Source organism: Charadrius vociferus, unplaced genomic scaffold (genome assembly GCF_000708025.1).
Source record: "Charadrius vociferus isolate BGI_N301 unplaced genomic scaffold, ASM70802v2 scaffold118, whole genome shotgun sequence".
NCBI classification, from domain to species: domain Eukaryota; kingdom Metazoa; phylum Chordata; class Aves; order Charadriiformes; family Charadriidae; genus Charadrius; species Charadrius vociferus.
In genome coordinates this window covers 493,434-499,996 of record NW_009649846.1, presented here as the reverse complement: position 1 = coordinate 499,996, position 6,563 = coordinate 493,434, and positions in this window count along the sequence as shown.

The following is a 6,563-nucleotide window of genomic DNA, read 5'->3' as shown; positions in this document are numbered from 1 at the left end:
ATTCAAGGGAACTGATTTAGGGGAGAACTTGTCAAGGTGTTAAGTCCCTAGAAATAGGAAACTGCTTAGCTAGTCTTAGATGATGTCCTGTGTCTCAAACCCAAAGATATTCAAGATAATTTTTCATTTGCCTATGAGCAGTAGGTGCTTTTCCCTCACTTAATTTTTTCATTGGATCAGGTAACCTTCTAGACCTTATCTTTTATTACAAATATGAATGCACTCAGCAAAAATCCTATGCCATTTACTCTGATGGGGACAGAATTTGGCCTTTCTGTGTGAAAATCATTTGTATTCCCCATCAGAAGTGATTTTATAATGACTTCCTTTGCAAGATAATCCATCAAGGAACTGATGACAACTGCAGCTAGTAACCTACTTAACAGATCCAGTTTGACAACTATTACACATTAGCGCATGTCATCAAAGCAGGGTGTAACTTAATATTAAATTAATATAGCAAACACATTTGATAGTGGACCATAGTTGTTGAGAAGGTTGAAGGTGATAACTTATGGGCAGAAGAATTGTTTGGCTTTGGAGTAATACTGTCTTGTGACTGGAATGGAGAACACACCTACTGCTTACGAGGGTAGTTCGATCATCAGATTCAAGTAAATGCTTGAATTTGTTTGCTAATGGTACTTGGAGCTGTGTGTTCATGAAGGACTTCCCCAAGATTTCATTTAATTGGTTCATGAACAGACATGATAGTGACTGTCCCCAGAGGAGATCTTATTCAAATTGGCATCTTCAGTGCACAGATTGCCTGTTTTGAGTTGATCAGTTCAAGTTTTACAGGGAAAAGCCAATTTTCCTGTGTCTCTGTTCATTTTGAAATAAAAGATGCAATCGCTAGTGTGTGTTTCTGTGACTGGAATGGAACTGTGCTGACTGAAATATATTGTCTTGCGAAAGACTAAATAGCAATAGCCATGGTTTCAATGCCAGTGAATGATTCACTATATTAATAGTATTATTAGTAGTCAGGAAAAAGTTGCAGTTTTTCTGTATCCTTGGGAATATTTTTTATTTGATACAACATTTTATCACAGGAAAATTTATTTTCCTGCAGGTAATCAGAATTTGAAAACTTATGTCATGACAAATGCTCAGAATTATTCTGTATGTACTACTTGCATTTAAGTACTGCCAAATATTTACCATATGTTATGAAGTCATATCTACATGATCTGTACCACCTTTAAATGCCTTTTTTTTTTTTAAAGAGTGAAAAGATAATTATTGTTAAGTACAAATCAGGTATTTCAAATTTACACCTACTTTTCAGGTTCAGTTACAGGAAGTTTTGGATCAGTGTGACTGTTGATTACTTTACAAACACAAGGGAATCTTTCAGGGAATAAAGGAAATGCCAAAGTCTGTAAATAAGACGGAACAGTTGTAGTGTGAAAAGGCAGGCTGGAGTTGGTCGGCGGGGGTTGGTCCGCATTAAAGTAGCTTTGTTCATAGGGCAGGAGAAAGCGGAATTTCTTGGCAGAGATACAGCTTCTAACACCAACATACATTCCTGACATTTTTGAAATAACTCACCAAACAACATACGTAAACTATCTTAAGGACACCTGCCAGAATGAGTTGAATCTCTGTATAGGATTTTGCTTGAGTGGTTATATCAGAGATATGATGTTTTCTTGATTCTTCTGTATCTTATACTTTAGTGGATAAAATCTTTTGTGTAACCCTGACTCTTAAAATTTTACTGTTGTGAATTATCTAATCTTGGAGTTCATTATTAGTATACAGGAATACAGTATAGACTATTCCTGAAGTATCCCTTTAAACTTATTTTGCTTATAAAGTTTCCTCCATGCTTTGCCTTCACTACAAAGAATATATCAACGTATCTGTAACAGCCGTCTTTCTTTAAAAGCGTAACAACTTTTACCAGCAGAGTGGTTTTGGTTTGGTTTGGGATATTGTTTGGTTGGTTTCTTGTTTGGTTTCTTTTGTTTGTTTTTGGTTTTGTTTGGTTTTTTTGTTTGTTTTTAATTCATTAAATGAAATTAACTTTACTGACAAAATTACCTTCTTCCTGAGGTCACAGCTGGTGGTTTTGAGCATAGGAGTGAAAACATCATCACTTGGAAGCAAATCCAATTTTCGCTCTAAACCATTTTTACTCTGTCAGCAAATTTCCTTGCTAAAATTAATAAAATACTCAAATCTCTTTCTGTTGCAACACTGAGAAATTTGGTGAGAGTATGTCACAGTTTCAGCTGGGATAGAGTTGACTTTCTCACTAGCAGCTGGTATAGTGCTGTTTTGGATTGGGGATGAAAGTAGCGTTGACACCGCGCAGTGTTTTTGGTTGTTACTGAGCTCTCAAGGCACTTTCTGCTCCTCACACTGCGCCGTCAGTGAGAAGGCTGGAGCGGGCACAAGAAGTTGGGAGGGGACACAGCTGGTACAGCTGACCCAAATTGACCAAAGGGATATTCCATGCCATATGACATCACACTTAGTATTAAAAGCTGGGGGAAGAAGAAGGGGGGGGGCAAGGGAGGAGGACCACACACACGTTTGGAGTTATGGCTTTTTGTATTCCCCAAGTAACTGTTATGTATGATGGAGCCCTGCTTTCCTGGAGATGGCTGAACACCTGCCTGCTGATGCAAAGTAGTGAATGAATTCCTCATTTTGGTTTGCTTGTGTGCACAGCTTTTGCTTTACTTGTTCAACTGTCTTTATCTCAACCCATGACTTTTCTCAGTTTTACCCTTCTGATTCTCTCCCCCATCCTGCCATGGGGGAAGTTAGCAAGCAGCTGTGTGGTCCCAGTTGCTGGCTGGGGTTAGAGCACGACTGAGTAACATGCAAGATGAAATCAGGTGTCCGACCTGCAGGATGCTAACTTGGTAGTAACCATTTTGATTTATCCTGGCTATCAGTCATAAGTTGGCATATCTCTACAGTTGTAGGGTGTAACAGTTTGGCTGGACGTTTGGGGAGAAAAAGAGTAGCTGGAAGTGTGGTTACTGTTGACCCAAAGGTAAGCAACAACATCTCCTAATGCTAAACAACCTCTCTGTGAGTTGCATAAGCTATAGTGGAAATTACGGTCTCACAAGTATAGGTTCAATTGATTGGCTTTTGGGACAGATACCCATCCAGAATAATGTATTCCTCAGGTTTTCAGCAAGAAGGTAACCATGTGAAGCTCTGTCCTATTTCAGGTGGCCCTTGTGGTATTTTGCTGAGCTGTCTTGAGTATCTCTATGATACACTGCAAATCTGTGGTACAGATGGATCCTAACTGATATTTTTAGTGTTGGGAGTGGGATGGGAATGTCATGTTCACTCACCAGTGGCCTACAGAATATGCTGGTATTTAAGTATATCTATAACTTATAAAGTACATTAATATTCCCATTGACTGCTTAAAATTAATTATTTTGGTTCATACTTGTACTCAAAATCTTTTGTAATTGTGTCATACATGTAAAGTGTATATTCAGCTTCTTGAAAGAGCAGGTCTTGCACTTTGAATCAGTCCAAGCATGTAATGCCAGATCAACGTATCCTATTTCTGTCGAATCCTCTGTGTACTGCATGACTATGGTAAATTGTGAAAATATAGAGATATAATATTAATATATAATGTTATAGCCTTGTATGCCAACATTAAAATATCTGCAAAACTTAGTCAATATTATCAAGGGAGACATAAACATGAGTAGTGTCAAAAGCGTCAGCAGAGAAAGGCTGCATTGGCTCTTGGAGACACTCGAGAGCTGGATGTTTTATCCTCCTGCTCTGTGACTAGATAAATGCTTGTTGTATGACTGAAATGTAGTTCATAGAATAATGAACATCTGGAGGTCATGTAGGCCAAGCTTCATCTCCTTGGGGATATCAGTGTGAAGATTTCTTTTTCCCTTATCTAATTGGAATTTCCCATGTTGCAGCTTGTGTCTGTTGTTTGTAGGCCTTCTGCTGTGTACCTCTGAGAAGTCTGGCTTCATCTTTTCTGTGCTCTCCCTTTAGACTTCAACAAGGTAATCTTTCCCCTGCCTTCTCTTTTTAAGGCTTACCTAGCCCCGCTCACTTAGCTTCTCCTCGTACTTCATGTGCCCCAACCCCTTTATCACCTGGGTGGTCCTCAGCTGGATCTGCTGCACTGTCAATGTATTTCTTGTATAGGGGAGTCCACAATTGAATACAGTACTCCAATTGCAGCCTCGCAAATACCAGACAGAAGGGAAGAAACATCTCCCTTGACCTGCTGGCCACACTCTTGCTGATACACCTCTTGCTTATCACCACTCACATGATGGGACTTGATTAAGGTATGTGCTACAGATGTCTCAAATGTCTTCAAACAGACATGCAGAATAATCATTTTTCCCTTATTCTTACAGCAAAATACAAAATTAGTGCCATAACTCTCTACAGTATAGATTTTCTTACATTATTAACAATTCAAAAAAAAAAAGCCAAACATTAGTACTCATATAGCCTCATTAAAATGCTATAAAAGTATTCACAGACAAGAAGATTCTTGTAGTTGAATCCTGTGAACTTAAACAGTAATATATTTATATAAAATCTTGCACTTCATCACTGCCCTTACAAGAGAACACTTTTGAAAAACTGAAGTGGTAAAGGAGCTGATAATATCCTAGGTTTATGTAATGCTTCTTTTCCTTATTATCATTTTTTTGCAAGCTTCTCAAACGTGCTCAAACAGGTGATATATGTTTTCCCTGTCAGCTCTCTCCTCCCTAACTAAATAATTTACTTTCTAATGTAATAAATGTTGGGCGTATGCTTCCCAGGATGGATGCTTGAATCTAACATTCCATCAGGCAAGCTTTGATTATAGGGTTTTTTTAATTATGAATCTACAAGGCGGACCTGGCACAATACTGTCATGAAACTAGTGTATTAGTTATCTTGAGGTAAATCTCAAAAAATACAGTCTAAAAATGTACTGAATTTCTATCTCCTTTATGTTCAACAGATCATGATTTACTAGTTCTTATTTCAAGATGAAATTAAGGTTGGGTGAGTGTTTCCAAAGGTGGGTGCCTAAATACATTAGCACATAGATAGGTCATAACATAAAAGGACTAATTTTCTGGAGTGTTCATTGTATGAAATTACTGTTAAGGTTAAAGGGATCTGAAAATAAGGAACTTTAAGTAAAGGCTCTATATGACCAACATTTTTGGAAGTCATACCAACGTAGACTCCTGTTTGAAAATATTTGCCCCAAACTTTAGGACATATTGTTTCAAACAAATAAACCTGTCTCCATCATCAGTGATAAGTTCTACAGTGTGTTAAAAATTACTACCATTGATGAAATTTTACAAATTTTACTCTCTATATTAAATCCTATGTTGTGCATTAAAAGCTGAAAATACTGTAGCAAAATTCAGTACTGCGGTATGGTAACTGTTTTTTAAAGTGACCACCAACTGCTAGGTATACAGGAGATTTACGCAGTTGCTGCTCAAGAACTGCTATAGAATAATAGAAACTCTAGTGTATGTAGCTTAAAAATACCATGTAATGTATGTATTACAGTTTGTACAAGCAGGTTTTACCGAGTATTTAGCCGTTCCTGTAACACACCAGGCCAATGAGTATCATCCTGTCATCAAACTAAAATAGATCTGTCATCTTTTCTGTCCTGGAGGGGTAATTGTTACGATTGCTCTTCATTACAATTCAAATTGCATATAGTACTACCAAGGGAAAGAAGAGAGGATTTGCCTTACCTTCTTTTATCTTTGGGAGATCTGTAGTTATAAACTGAAGCAGATTTACTTAAATGACTAAGCACTTTCATTAAAAGTTCTACCATGTCGCTACTGTTTTTTAATTTTGGCAGGAAGATTAATGTATTCATATTTTTCAGGATATTTCTTGCCTCTAAGCTATAAAAGCATCTGTAAGGCATTCTGTGACAAACTAGACTTTGCTTTGAAGTGATGCTTATTACAAAAGCAAGGAGGGTTTTTTTGGCAGAGAAGAATTTACAATTTTTTGTTCCCTTTTTATGAGGGAAGAAAGGAAAGATGAAATATTCACATTTATTTATATTCATGACCATTTAAATTTTATCTGATTCTTCCAGTTTGAAAGACATATGTTTGAAGCCAGGCAAGTTTTCCTACACAGATATCTCCAAAGAACCCTCAAGTATGTTTGCATTCTCTCCCATTTTTTAAAATAGAAACACATCATTTTTGGACTTTTGGTTTGAAATATGTGTGTGAGAGGTTGTTTCAACCACCTGGTATGCTTAATTGCCTTTGCTGAGCACACCGCTTCCATAAATACTGGTGAATATAAAATGCACATGATATAATGGATACTATCACAAAATAAGATCATATCACACAGTAAAAATGACCGTACACAGAGAAGGAAAGAGGAGTATATACTCGGTTTTAAGTGTCAGCTTCAGCAATGGAACCCTGGGCCTGAATTTTGATGTAGAAAATTTTGTGTCAGATGAGCTGAACATATACCTATAGTCTGAAGTTCTAGGACTGATTGTCACGCTAAATAAAAATACAACCACTATATGT